Source organism: Triturus cristatus, chromosome 3_2 (genome assembly GCF_964204655.1).
Source record: "Triturus cristatus chromosome 3_2, aTriCri1.1, whole genome shotgun sequence".
Lineage (NCBI taxonomy): Eukaryota > Metazoa > Chordata > Amphibia > Caudata > Salamandridae > Triturus > Triturus cristatus.
Genome location: NC_140584.1, coordinates 420940342 through 420956176, shown reverse-complemented (window position 1 = coordinate 420956176; position 15835 = coordinate 420940342). Strand labels below are relative to the sequence as shown.

At 40.5% G+C, this 15835-nt stretch overlaps 1 protein-coding gene across 2 annotated transcripts in view; it reads right to left on the bottom strand.

Moving 5' to 3' along the window:
- The window catches only part of DLGAP3 (DLG associated protein 3), a 1216386-nt gene that overhangs the window by 562711 nt on the left and 637840 nt on the right, over positions 1–15835 (bottom strand). For both annotated transcript variants that reach the window (XM_085648009.1, XM_085648010.1), the window contains exon 3: positions 11543–11654. The gene's annotated coding sequence lies outside the window, so the exon portion shown is untranslated. The remainder of the gene's footprint in view (positions 1–11542; positions 11655–15835) is intronic.

Sequence of the window (15835 nt, the reverse complement as noted above, 5' to 3'; positions counted from 1 at the left end):
TGGAGAGGGAGTGCAGTGTGTATTGTTTCCCATTTGTGCTTTCGAAGACCCAATTCACCTCCAGCAGTGAATGATGTCTGTACCCTCTCTGTAAATGGCAGACTGCCTTCCTGCAGTGTCGAACGCAGCTGCCTGACTGATCTGTAGCACATCTCTCCCAGGCCTCTGCAAGTCTGGAACAGCTGTCAGAGACTCCCATACCAACAATAAAGCTTTTATTAGTGATTTTTCATTGCATATGGCACCAGACCCACAAGCTTGGGAGTGAAATGGGCTTTCCAGTCCGCTCTCTTCAATTAGTAGACTTCCAGAACACCACCAGCTCCTGCTCCCTCGGCAGCCTTGAGATATTGGTGGAGGAAGTCTCTTATAAATTAGTTTCTTTCCAATGGAAGTTCGGGCCTATTTAATAAGACCTCCTCCGTGCATTGCATCGCGGGCTGAAGTGAAGCTGGGGCAGTGGAGGGAGTCGGTACGTTCAGGTCTTCCTAGAAAGAGTGTTAGCTCTGCAGGAAGAAGTCTCAGAGGAAGAGCACTGCGCCACGTGACAGGAAGTCAGGGCTGGACTGGGAACAGCAACCAGCCCTGGCAGATTGCTGCTGGGCCAGCATTGGGAGGGGGGTGTGGGGGGGGGGGAGGGGGTTGAGATGGGGTGCTAGTAAGAATCACCGCTCCCGTTTTTGTTACAGGAGGCCGATATTGCAGCACTGCTGCAAAGCCAGCCCCCAGTGACCAAACCGGCCTCCACTGGCACAAAAACTGCCCCTCTGGCCCACCGGGGAAACTCCCAGTGCCTGCTATGGCCAGTCCAGTCCTGCAGGAAGTCCTACAACACTTCAGTTGTGAGGTTGTCCTTTCAATGTAGCGCTGCTCCTTGTTCTATATTTGCCCCCCTGATCCACACACCTGGTGTAAATTGCGCAGTGTTTATTTGGTTCAAACAGGCCAGGTGTTACTGTCGCTTCGTGTGTCTGGCATGTCTGCAGTATGTGAGTCTGGCTGCACTAAGAGCATGTTGCTCATTCTGCAATGTTTACAGTAGATCTCCAGGTCTGGCTACAAGACGGACATGAAACATATAGCTAAAACATACACATACCTATTCCAACGATTGTCCTCAGTTAAGGCTTTTTTGTGCACACTTTTGTTTGTAATTTCCAGGCTCTGACTCTTTCCAATACTGAACTTGTATGAACAACAGTATTATTAAGCACTTCTGGTGTGTAGCAATTAACAATAGCTGCATTGTTAAAGTACATTTAAATAGGAAATATCGTCCTCATGCAATTAATAATTACCAAAGTAAAACGGAGCTAGCATTGATTACAAGCCCTCCCCAAACTGTTTCCAGACTGTGGCGCCTTTTTACAAATATACTTGAATATTGGCCTTCACCTACTATAGCAGGCTAAGCTTGAGCATGCCAACTTTCATGTAGATCCATGCAGGGTAATACAATGTATGGGAGGAGTTCAAAAAAGATACAATTTCCATTGTCATTCCCATAGGTAATGTTGCTCTCTTCTGAAAAAAAAACAGGCTGAATGGATTTGCACTAATTATGGCAAGAAATCAAAGTTGCACATAGAAAGCATTCTTTTGTGGTTTGATGCAAATCCATTCACTAGCTTTTTATATATTTGTGTTCAGGAAATTAGAGCGATAACTGATAGAGCACTTTCAGCACTCTATTATGTATGGGTGCAGTATAGTCATAGTTGCAATGCACCTATACACCAGTATATCGTTTGCAGTGTTTTATGATCATAAACATGTATTCAGTAAACTTATTTACACATTCGTTGTAGTGCAATGTTATAATATGATCATGTATGTATCGTCATGCCTGCATACACAGAGAGCTGGACAGTTTATAATCATATATTATAACCGTTCGTTGTTTAAGTTACCCGATTTCCTAGGCCCAAGACTGTATTTGTTTTTGGCATCTCAAGAAATAAATAATGAAATGCATGTCGTTTTCAAGAAATAGCAGTGTTCTCATCCTACTGCAGGTATTGGAATGCCAACTCGTTATTTTCAGATTGGAGAAGATACAAGAAATGCTTTGAAGACAGTTGGAAGCGAGATGGGAGGATATCTTTTGTGTCTGGCTGGTCTGGGAATCAAGGTCACCACGCCGAACAAAGAAGTCTTACTTAGAAAGTGTGAACCTCCCCACATAGAAAAAGTTGCAATGGAAAATTTTACCAGGATGAAACCAAGAATCGAATTCTATATTGTATGATGTGCAGGGACAGTGATCCCAGACTTCCGCTAGATTTCGGAGAAAAAGGCGCATCTTAGAACTCGCTCCTAGCCTTAAGCACCTTAACCCATTTGACGTGAGTACTTCTTAGGAAGTCAACACGTGCTGACACCTTTGGGAATAGATGGAAGGGTATTAGATAGCATCTCCTTTTAGTACAGTGTAGGGACAGATTTGTTTGTATTCCTAATGAAAAGAGACTTAGACTCTGTTTCTATTTTGAGCTGTATCCTAATCCTCGAATTTACCATTGTATTTTTGTTATGCCGAATTACTAATATTCGTAGAATCAGCTCTGTATTGATTTTCTTACATCTCTATATGCTAATCTTATGATGTGTATACATCTTATTATTTTTGGCCTTATAATAAATTGATAAACCTAATGTCGGAGTCTGTGGTACTTTCAGATAGGATATTGTCATTGTGTTATGAAGTGTTTTTCCCCTCCACTATTCTTTAGTAGGTAAATAAAAGATCCCGAGTGCTAATTGTTAGGAGGAAGACAGGGGTGCAATTTAGCATAATCAAATGGTAGCAGAGGATGGTTTACCTCTAAATAAGCGAGGGGAAAAGAGAAATATAGGGCAGAGTAGGAAGAATCGTGGTCCAGATGCAGCAGATGGAACATTGGCGAAGAGTGGCGGAAACTGGCCGACGTTGACAGTGCGGCGGAACTAGAAGGGCGGCGTGAGTATGAAAGGTCTTGTGAAGAGTGTTAGATTGCGGTGTGTTTTATTTGTGTGATGTTTTGCGGAGTTGGGATGCATGTTGAGTGATTGCGGTTATTGGTACTGGTTCGAACACGTGCAGATCAGGTAATTTGGTGAACGGGCTCAAGAGAAATCCAAGATCCCGGGATAGTATTGTAATGTAATTGTCTGAGTAAATTGTGGGAGTCGTGAAGCGCTATCGACTGTTCACTTGTGTTAGGGAACTTTGTGTGAGTGCGGGAGTAACTTGTTGTGAGACACCTCAGGTACCGGGGGTGGATCGCAATGAGTAAGTGACCAACGCAGGTCGGAGGTCATAGCGGATGAGTGTTCTATCGCTCTTTTAGCGGACAGACAATTACTTGTTATTATAACTGTAAGTTATTGTGACTGTGGTAGGACCGGTTACTTAGTTAATAACTTTGGGTTATACAGTTATTTGTTGAAGCGAATGTGTGAGCGAGTGTGCGAAGCGAAATTGTAAAGGCGGGTGAGCTGCTGCAAGGAGTGAGCAGTGACGTCAGAGTGAGCAGCGCAGGGATTGGTCGGTTGATGTAACGCCACGCTGGGATTGGTTGCTTTGCGTTCGTAGTCGAATATTGGATTGTGGGTTGCAAATCGATCGATTTTCATGATGCGTTGCTTTCGAGTGTTGAGAGATTTGTGCAGAAGTGATAGAGGGGTGGTGACTCGGGTTGGAGAGGAAGCTCCACCGGAGGACACCCCTGCACATTATATGGCAACAAATGTGGGTTTAAATATGATTGTTTGGCTTCAGAATTGGCATAAAATCACAGAGAAGGAAGGGGAATTGGCTTTCCCTCGTTATGGGTCATTTCGTATGGAGGTTTTGTACCAGCTGAGGGGGGTAATGGCTGCCTTTAAACCTCCACCTTGACCCACACAATTTGAGGCTTTAGACGCGTGGATGAGAGCAGCATTAGCAAAGAAACGAGAGACATCACATGGACTAATGAGGAGAGCAATGAAGGCATATCGAGATGCCAGATGGGATGCACAGCTGAAACGATGGAGAGTAGACACGATAGAAGGAGAGCGCTAGTATCCCTTTCGAATGTTAGCAGGTGAATCAGAGGGAAAGAGTAAGAAAGATGAAGATAGTGATACGGACGATAGTTTTCTAGACAGGCTCCTAGCCGAATGACCTCCACCTTGTGACTCTCAGACAAAGACAGAGAGGTCGCAACCACTAGAGGAGACAGTAGGAGCAGGGCAGGTGGGATTGGGAGAACAATCAACAGGAGGCAAGAGACAGATAACCATGGAAGGGATCCCTGGAGGGTCAGGGGGAATGAGATACCCCAATTACGAACCAGCACAGCCTGCAGGGAATATGCAGTTACCAGATGCTCTGTCAGTGCCAGTTACCATTGGACCAGTAGTCCCCATATATACTCCTGACGAGAGACAGAATGACAGTCAATAATACACAGGTGACAGGGAAGAGACCACATCTGGGGGAAGTCTTACACAAACGGGAGCAGGTCTAGGACAGGTACCCATGGCTTACAGTACTCCATTGCCTGATACTGCAGATCCATCCCGTATGGATAGTGGATCAGAAAGGAGACCAACAGGAATCTTGGCACATTCTAGGTCAGACCTCCGAATGTGGGTACAACCAGTGAGAGAGTCAATGTTGCTAAGAGAAGAAAGGACGAGGGCAGAGCCTTCTAGGATACTGTGTGGGCTCGCAAGGTGTGTGTGCAGGTAATCACTGGAGGAGTAGAAGTTGGGATAGAGAAGATCGTTTAGCAGCAAAGAGGGAAGAAGGAGCAATACAGAGGAGAACACAGACTTGTGACAGAGAAGACGTAGAAACGGAAAAAAAACAGAAAGTGTTGCAGAGTGTAATAAAAGCGCTAATGTTGGATGTAGTTTGGTTGAAAGTGGAAATAGATGAAGTGGTTGAAGGGAATTTGCCTTTGGAAAGAATTGAGACATATGACCCAAATGAATTGGTTGCAGTCTAAGGTAGCGCCGCAGATTGTTGATTGGCTTAAAATTGATCGTACGACTCAAGAGCCTAAGGAATCAGTGCATGATTACTACGAACGATTGTTATTGGCATTCAAATCAGGTACTTTGGTGAACAGATTTCAATCCTAACACAAACTGGAGACAAACTGTCCCATATCCTTCTGATCAATAGTATCCAATCCACTATGCTGTTTGAATGCCAATAACAATCGTCACCATTTGTGTGAGTGGGTGGCACAACAGAAAATGGTGACTGCCTGTCATTATTGTCACAAGACGGGACATTGGAAGCTCGAGTGTCGCTTGAATCCTACTAATCAGATTCAATATGAGGGAGAGGGACACCTGAGCGAGCCTCTACAGACAGTGACTAGACCTAGATCCATGTATGGAGGTTGTGAGCCACAAGGACAGGTGCCACAGCCTCCCAAAATACCCACGTACAATCAGACATATCAACAGATGCCGTACTTTGAAATACGAGACAGATACGATCAATCTCCGGGTCCTCTAGAGTACCAGAGGGGGGTGCAGGAAGAATGCCCTCTCGATACCGTCTTGGAGGTAGATCAGAGTGGGCCGTTTGTGAATGCAGATGTGAACGGATATCCTTTTACCTTTTTATTAGATACTGGAGCTGCGCGTTCCACAGTAAGAACAGAAGTGGTCCCCAATTTATCTCTTTCTGGACAAACGATACAAGTAGTGGGTGTCAGTAATCAGAGAATGACCAACCCCTTGACAAATGCATTACCTGTCAGAATAGGGCCGTTCAAGGATAAGCACCAGTTTGTGGTATGCAAGTTCGGCCTGCCTTTTGGGCTGTGATCTGTTCTGCAAATTAAATTGTAACATCTCATGCTCTCTGAGAGGTGTGGAGTTGCAAACCTATGATGACGATGCTGATTTCAAAATGGCTAATATGAGCATGTGTGCAGAACTGTTTGTGGTCCTTACCAAAGCAGACTTGCCACATGATTTGAGAGACTCAGTTGACCCACAAGTGTGGGATTTCACAGGTGAAGAGATAGGGTTCATTCAAGGTGTGGAATCTGTGAAGATACAGGTGAGACCGAATACTGAATTTCCAAGAACCCCACAATACAAACTGTCTGCGGAGACATTGGCTGGAATAACTCCTGTCATTGAGTCAATGACTGCATAAGGCATTCTAAAGGAGATACGAGGAAGTCCCTGTAATTCACCAATTATGGGACTGCAGAAGCCTAGAGGCAAGTATAGGATAGTACAAGATCTGCGGAGGGTTAATGAAATTGTGATTCCCTGTTGTCCTATGGTAGCGAATCCAGCTGTGATTCTCTTTCAAATACTATGTGAAGCAGAATGGTTTACTGTTATAGATTTGTGTCAGGCGTTCTTTTCTATACCGTTACACGAAGATAGCCAGTATTTATTTGCATTTCGGATGGGCGTCCGTGTCTTAAAATGGTGTAGAATCCAACAAGGGTATACAGAAAGTTCCTCCATCTTTAGCCAGTGCCTGAAAAAGAATCCCGAAGACTGGTGATGTGTGCATGCAATTACCGGCTTCAGTAGAGGAAGGCATACAATACCATCACTTGCCTGTGACTTATGGCATTACATGCAGTGTACTATTAAGAATGTTTTATAGCAAAGCCCATTTTGAATATTATTTCTCGAATTATGATGTGATACTGTCAGAAGTTCCAGTCCTCAAATATATGAACAACTATGATTATTACAAGAATGTGGAGCGTATGTCTAAGTGCTTCGTGCCTACCATCACCATAGATACGTCCTATGCACACAGACACAATTTAACCTGCATGTTAACTGACATTGAAAAGAAATTTGTAGATCAGATAGAAGGTCGACATAGGCAAACTTTGTTTCGCCCAGATCTGAAGCATAAGGTACTGCCATGGACCAAGGAAGAATTGGATCACAAGGCAAAGGGGAGTTCAGGAACCATAGCTTTAGACTTTCAACAGAAAGGAAAGTTGTGCATTAAACATCCGTCCACATATTACGACAAAATATTCGTGGGTGAAAGTGATTGTGAACATGTTTTTCTGATTGAAGAGTCCATAAGAAAAGCACTATTGGATACATTGACCATAGTGCCTAATGTTTATTTTGTGTGTGATAAGAATGCTTATGTGAAACTGCCCAAGAATTGGTATGGGACATGTTATTTAGCCATAGTGTTTCCTAAAATTTTTCATGTGGATGATTTGTGGCCTTTGGAAGGAAAAAGCTCTCACAGAGGAAAATGTGGTGTAAGTGCTGGAGAAATCATTGATGATGTGTTTGGAGCCATGATACCTAGTTTAGGTGTGGTTTTGAATGATGTAAAAATTCGAAAGCTGGCGACGATAGGGGATAAACTCTCCGTGAATACAGCACAAATCCTGTTATTAGTGGATGGTGAGATGGTCTCGATAAGGGCTATGGTTCTTCAAAATCGTCTTGCTTTAGATGTCCTACTAGCAAAAGCTGGAGGAGTTTGTAAACGTTTGAGAGTCCAACAGTGCTGCACTTATATTCCTCACAATAGTCGGGATATAAAGAAATATATTGCCAATATTTCAGATATCCATCAAAAACCGAGTAATTTGGCTGCTGAGGGACTCTGGGATCACATTGGAAAGGGCTTTGGACAAATTGGCAGTTGGTTTGGCAGTTTGGACTGGGAATTATGGGTTATATCTTGAAACCCATTATCATAACTGGTATTTGCATAATTATATTATTGGGAGTCATCAAAGCATGCAAATGGCAAAGAGCCAGACATAAGGAAAATGTCCTGAAAAAACGAGAAAAGCAAATGGAAAGACTGCTGGACAGTCATTACCAGCATCTTAAAGGGTTAGAGAGATTTAGACACAGACAGCAAGCTACATCTTCTGGTTAGGTCGGTCTTTTCTACAAGGAGAAAATCCTGAAAGAATGTAATTTGGTGTTATGACACTAGTCATAAGAGGGGGGAACTGATAGAGCGCTTTCAGCACTCTATTTTGTATGGGTGCATTATAGTCATAGTTGTCATGCAGCTATACACCAGCATATCGTTTGCAGTGTTTTATGATCATAAACATGTATTCAGTAGACGTATGTACACATTCGTTGTAGTGAAATGTTATAATATGATCATGTATGTATCGTCATGCCTGCATATAGAGATAGCCGGACAGTTTATAATCATATATTATAACCGTTCGTTGTTTAAGTTACCCGATTTCCTAGGCCCAAAACTGTATTTGTTTTTGCATCTCCTTGGCTTCTCAAGAAATAAATAATGAAATGCTTGTTGTTTTCAAGAAATAGCAGTGTTCTCATCCTCCTGCCAACTCGTTATTTTCAGATTGGAGAAGATACAAGGAATGCTTTGAAGACATTTGGAAGCGAGAAGGGAGGATATCTTTCGTGTCTGGCTGGTCTGGGAATCAAGGTCACCACGCCGAACAAAGAAGTCTTACTTAGAAAGTGTGAACCTCCCCACATAGAAAAAGTTGCAATGGAAAATTTTACCAAGATGAAACCAAGAATCGAATTCTAGATTATATGATGCGCAGAGACAGAGACCCCAGACTTCTGCTAGCTTTCGGAGAGAAAGGAGCACCTTAGAACTCGCTCCTAGCCTTAAGCACCTTAACCCATTTGACGTGAGTACTTCTTAGGAAGTCAACACGTGCTGACACCTTTGGGAATAGATGGAAGGGTATCAGATAGCATCTCCTCTTAGTACAGTGTAGGGACAGATTTGTTTTTATTCCTAATGAAAAGAGACTTCGACTCTGTTTCTATTTAGAGCTGTATCCTAATCCTCAAATTTACCATTGTATTTTTGTTATGCCGAATTACTTATATTCGTAGAATCGACTCTGTATTGATTTTCTTACATCTCTATATGCTAATCTTACGATGTATATACATCTTATTATTTTTGGCCTTATAATAAATTGATAAACCTAAAGTCAGAGGCTGTGGTACTTTCAGGTATGATATTGTCATCGTGTTATGAAGTGTTTTTCCCCTCCACTATTCTTTAGTAGGTAAATAAAAGATCCCGAGTGCTAATTGTTAGGAGGAAGACAGGGGTGCAATTTAGCATAATCATATGCTTCAAGGCATTACAATTTAAATATACATGACCGTTAAACTTGAGAGAATGAAACTCATGAGTTCTGTCAATCGGTTTGAATTTGTCATAAACTGTGATTGACTGATTCCGGGTTCTAATATTTTACCACCATCCTGGGATTCATGAAGTCTACGAAACTCGCACATTTCCAGTGAAAAACAAAATTCACAGAGGAAAGAGGAGATTTAATGACAAGTTCTAAACTTCAAATGAAGGAAAACAGGTACCACAAAATGTGGAGAAATTGCTCAAAATACGACGAAAAAGCAAGTAGATGTTAAACTTGAAAATTCCAAAACAATTGAGAGCATGCAGCTGCTATTTTGCATGTGGTAATGGGTACCATATTTACCAGGTCATGTGTTTCACTGAATGGGAACATTTCAAATACAAAACAAGAAAAAAAACTATATGTGGCACCATTGCAACAAAGAGAGGCGGACAGAGAGAATGAGGGTTGATGAAAAATGGCTTAAGTCAGTCATTGCAAATAATACAACCGCTTTTGAATAAATACAGACATGCAACCTTGGAATAGAGGGTTTCAAGAAACTTGTGACTTAAAAAAAATAAAAGCTTTGGCAGTGTCAATTGGCTTGGCTTATAGCTGAAAGTGCTTCTTCATTCATTGGTCACTTTAGACATTCAAATCATCCTACTCACGCTCTTCCTTGCAGTCTCACATCAGTTCACCCCCCTCAACTGACTTATTTTTGCATTCATCTACCTACCTTTCCATCTACATTAAAACACTCACATACAGTCAAGCTGAAAGAATAAAAGTAGGGAAAAGTAAAGCATTCAGCTGCCTAAACATGGTGGGCATATGCTTGTAATAGAAAATAAATTTAAATATAGCAGTGGGCAGCCATCTTGTAGTGGTTTTGAACATATACTATTGTTGGTTTAAGGTGTTATTATGGCCGGCACATTTACAATCTGTTAGTCTTCTTGGAATAGTAGAACAATGATTTACAATGAACAATACCATTCATAGATGACAGCTCGGGTTACAAGAAGTGGATGGCCTGAATGAAGGGGGCAGCAATCAAGAAACCCTTTTGCACTGTATGGGGAGATAAGGAAACATTTAAAAAAAATGAAATGGAAAGAAAAATCATAGGGGACTTAGCAAAGGATAAAATGGTAAACTAAAGTGCTAGCCATGTGGTCCTGGCCAGATCTGCATCAAGCAAAAAACCTTACACCCCAGACAGGCCTGTTGACTTCTTTCTCAGGGATGGCAAAAACACAGGAATCTACATATTGCATTTTTGGAACTGCAACCCGTCACTTCAAAATAAATGTGCAGTGGATTCCCTGGAAGACTTCAAACCAAAAAATGCATACTGGGCCTACCTTTCTTTTATTGGAAAAATAAGAATTGCAGCTATTGGTCATCCAAAAGTTTTAATCTTACATTAGGGTTCATGATCCAAAATAGAATATTCCTTAAGACCTGATGAACCCATGGAACCCACTGAATATTTTTGAAAGATTTACCTGTCCAGCGGGTTAAAGTTCATGCAACCCAAGTCCTGTAACTGTGATATTGAGAAAAGGAAGACATGCCAAACTTGTTTAAGAGTGTCCATTGTATGAATAAGGACTTTAGTTTATCACTCCAAACTCAGTGATGTATTCACAAGGCTTTTACCACTAGTTTACACCTCCAACCTTTAGCAACCACCTCCTTCAGTGAAGCCCCAATAATTACACTAATCAATGCCAATTGCCACAGCACAGAGTCCTACATTCCACTTGCAAAAACTAGGCCGTATCTCATCTTTCTACGCCAAGCTTCCTGCCTGGGGGATGATATAGTTCCATCAGATGGACCCTCCACTAGACCACTAGATGTTTCATTAGATCACAATTCATTGATGAGAAGCACAGCCAGTAGACTATACTTTCACGACACCACTTATCCTGGAATCATGCCTTCTTCCATTGGAACAGAACCCCAATTAGAACACTGTGCTGAATGCAATGCTTCATCATACCAAAGCATGCAGTCAGCCTCGGTCCAATAGACCAGACACCCTAGTCATAGTACAAGGTCCTTCTAGGTAGGGCGCCTCCTATCCTATCCTGAACATCCCTGAGGACTTTGTGATAAGCCTTCTACCTGACATGCGCTCTCACAACAGGGCACTGTGACAAGGCCAACACACACAACGCCACACCAAAGCACATTCAATTAGACCACAAATCCAGCTAGGGGCATCTAGACTATTAACGAGTGCCTCACTGCACCCCTCAGTAGATCTCAAAACGGTTGTTTTTCTATGTCAACACATGAAATGGAGGCCAGTGAATGACTTTTGGAGTCTACAAGTACTGTACAGAAGGATGGGACAAATTCTCTCTGCAAAGAGCAGTGTAACTATGGTAATGGTGTAGGTCAAAGACACTAGGAGAGGTCTTCCTTACCCGTGAAGTGGCTAGTGAACTCCTGGCTTCTTGGCATAAAATGTAGCCTTCATTCTCAAGCAGTGAGGAGGCCACCTCAAGCAGAGGAGATCAACGAGTCATGGGTTGAGTCCTGGAGAGCAAAATGAAACAGAGTCAGAACTGCAGAATTGTGATGTGAACGGTTTTATACCCAGTGCTCACTTAAAGGCAGGGGGAAGCTGAGATAAAGTACTCAAGGCTATTTGTAATCATTTTAAATAATTCACAGAAATCTAAAGAAAATATTTATTAGAATGGGAAGGCGTCGGTACAGATTGCTGGGGTACAGTTATAGGATATGGCAACAAATCTCGGAATATATTAATAAATGTGATATAGGTACATTACTTATCCAACCCAAATAATGTTGATTTAAAAAGACTTATATAATTCAATCATCAGACAGTCCTTAGAATAGTTCCAGAGTCCGTTTCAAGGGTAAGTCAATAAGGTGATCCATATAAAGTTTGATTATCTATTCAATGCATATTTCATGTAATCAATATTTAGAGATCATATATACAACACAACATAGCCAACATGTGTTTCACCCTGTGGTGGCAAATTAGCCTAAGGCCTTTTCATGGCTGAAGTGGCAACATTTAGTTGTCATACATGTTTCATTTGTAGAACAACAAGATAACATAACAATGCATGACATATATAGTTGAAAAGAAAAAGTAGCAAAAAGGAGAAGGTTCGGTGTATATAAAACAAAAGAAGAAAAACAAAAACAATTATACATTAATCAATAATGATGGGCAAATCTCATGAGAAAATCAACACTTGTTAATTGAGCTGTGTTGTATATATGACCTCTAAACATTGATTACATGAATTATGCATTGAATAAATAATCAAACTTTTTATGGATCACCTTATTGACTTCTTGAAACTGACACTGGAACTATCCTGAGGACTATCTGAGGAATCAATTATATAAGTCTTTTTTTAAATCAGACTTATTTGGTTTAGATAAGTATTGCATCTGCATCATAATTATTAATACTAATCAACAATTTAAGTTTTGGGATTTTCCTAACGGGATGCATTGACAACCACATTTCTATCAGGATATTATTAAACAAAATAATTCAGATAAATAGCCCATTTCCTGTCACCAACATCTCAGAATGTGGCAACACTGTCATAGAATGAGGCACAGCATTGATGAAGATTGGGATAGAGGACGGTGACAGATTTGTGTAGGTCATATTCACAGAACCCAGTGGTGGCCGGTAAACGTGGTGGGGCGGGGCGAGGGAGGGGAGTTGGCAGATGATGGAACGGGGAAATTAAATAAATAAATCCTATTCCATAGTCTGTCAACTTACCCCCCCCCCCCCACCCCGCTCTGCCCCACCGTGCTTACCTGCACCGGTCGCGACTGATATAACCATGCAGTTATAGATAGGTGAAGGGCACAATTTTAGAACTGTGTGAGGACATGTTGGAGAATAGTGTAGAAACTGTTGAAGATTGACTCAGAGCACAGTTTAAAAAGTGCAGGCCATAGTTATGGCACAGCAAGGACCTTGCCACAAAATGGTGGAGTACAAAATTATTGAATAGTGCAGGGTAGGCTAATATAAAAGAGCAGTACAGTTACATTATAGTACAGTGTGCATTTGTAAAGTGACTCTGGGATATCCCACTGCTCCTTACAAAATTGAGACCCATACCTGTCAGCAAGGAACACAAATGGTAAATAGCCATAATCTGGCTACACCAAGGACATGCTGTGAACAGTACAGTGTTTGCAGTCTGTATTTATCTACATAACCACATGACGCAAACGGTGACATTGTTACTGTTTGCATGTGTATATGGCTGCCCTCAGCATCTAGTAAAGCTTGTTGTGACAAAAATGGTTTAAAGACAAAACAGTCTGGCTGACTTTATCAACCCCTTTAATACTCTTGCTGATGTCGCCCCATCCACCCTGCCAGTAGACATTTCTTTGTTTTTCTCTCTGGTCTACAAAGAGTATATTCCCTCTCTTACTCTTGGCCTCCCTCTACAGGTGTTACCTCGTCACTTTTTATCCCAGAACTCCTCCTTTGGTGCTCTATCCTTGCCCTTGTGCAGAAATATGTATCTTTCGGGTGTGGGCGCATAGAAAAATAAAATAACACATGTAAATGATTTGACGTGCTACACTAATCAGCAAAAATGATATGCAAATGCACATTTACAATCCCACAGACCCCGTCAGATAGTCACAATAAAAAGGTGGACTCATTAGGAAAGCTGAATAATAAATTAGATGTAAAATAATCAGGTTGGTGGTGCCTCAGAAGAGCTAAATAGAATCCGCCTGCAGGCTGTAGCCCTTTAACCTATTCCTGTGTCTACATAATCATTTTATACATATTAATTCATGAAGCAATAAGGATATGGAACAATATTCTGATAAATTGTAGAGCTAGTTAGAAACAGTATTTTTACATCCTGTGATGCATTGCAAAAAGGTACATATGTATGTTGTATGTGTATGTTTATTCATGTGTATTTTTTCAGCTACACTTATGTGTGAAAACTCTACACTTTTTTGCTAATCACCATGTCCAATTGCAGATTTACACCTAGGAGTAAACGTACATTGTTCATTCTGTACAAACCCTAATCACTCTCTGTCTATTACCACTGGATGAATTTGGTTGCTGCCAACTGTATACATTTTTAAAGATTTTTAAAGCGGTTTTAAAGTTTCTGATGCTAATGATTTTAAACTTCTAAATATCCAAAGCTGATTTTATTACCTCTCTATAACAGATCCAACCTTATTTCTTTATAAGGTCTATCTAAATCTTGAAATAATTACCACCGGACGAACACAAATGCTCTAAGTGGTATAACTCTTATACAGATTTGAGTTAAAGTCATCTTAAAAAGGTATGATGAATGGATTTAACATCATAAATGTTTAAAGTTGATGATATGAGTTCTATGTTAAATGTTTTAAAATTGTGTTTGTATATTTGTTGACCTCAGTCAAGGTCTATATCAAATTAAAATAAACTTGAAACTACATGTCTTCACCCCCTCAAATAGGGATGTGGAACCTCCAACAACATGATTTATGAATGTAAAGCTACTGCTAGCAACTTTGGACATGTAAGCGGAGAACTTTGAGATCCACGCAGGGGAAATTTTAGGGAAGATTATGAAAATGTATTATTCTCAATATTTAACTTTGCAAAATGCATAATATAGAAGTAAATTAGTTAAAAAAAATAGTATTAGCCTATAACTAATCAAATATAACATTATAGCATATTAACTTATCAAATTAAAAATGTATTACATAATTAATTCATTTAAATATATTTCATTTACACATATTTTTAAAGCAATGATATATAAATACAATAAATAGAAGTTCCGAAAGTTCATTTATTTTTAAATTAAGTGTCTTAAAAAAGTTTAAAAAAAGAAAATGTATATATTATTTGTTAAAACATACAAATATATATTTATAATTTAAATGTTAAATTAATTTAACATTGGTTATTACGGGGTCTACCTATTTCAATACCTCTGTTCCTGCGAGTGACCATGTTTGATAGGTGACGTAATCCAAGGTTGTGCTGGAGTACATTTATATCTGTTTTGACACCTTAATGGATGTAGTAACTTTAAAAGTGTAGTTTGTGAATAGCAATTGTCTTACACTTTTGTGGGTGTTAATATTAGCAAGTTCCTACCTATAAACCACCTTTAATTGCACTAAACCCCTCCCATTTAGTTGTACGTCGTCTCCATTTTCCAGCCACTAACCCTTGTCCCTTCTACATTTACTACAAAAATGTATACCTACGTGCACAGAGAGCTCCACCAACTTGGGGGAAATCCCTGCAGAGAAATGATAGAAATGTTGGAAGTCTCCAGCCATAGGTTTGCGTATAGCATTTTGTAATATATGAATAGTACCCTGTAATACTACTTTAAGTATTCCAAAATGTGGTTTGTGAATCGGGCCCAATATGTTTAAATCCTGCCAACACCAGTGGTAGGAATAGTTTCATTTTTTACAGAAAAGTTGATGATAATAGCATGTTAAAGTCAATATATTGATAGAAGTGCTGTATAAGATAAGAGTGTGTTACAGCAAACAAATGATGGACGGAATGTAGACAATGCAAACATTCTCCCCCAGTCAAAAGATCTGGGTTAAATCCATTATTTTTTTTGCCCATTATGCCACCCCAGTTTGGACCCAGCCATATGCAAATCAGTCTTGACCCTGTGCCCCATGGGAACAGTCCAGCC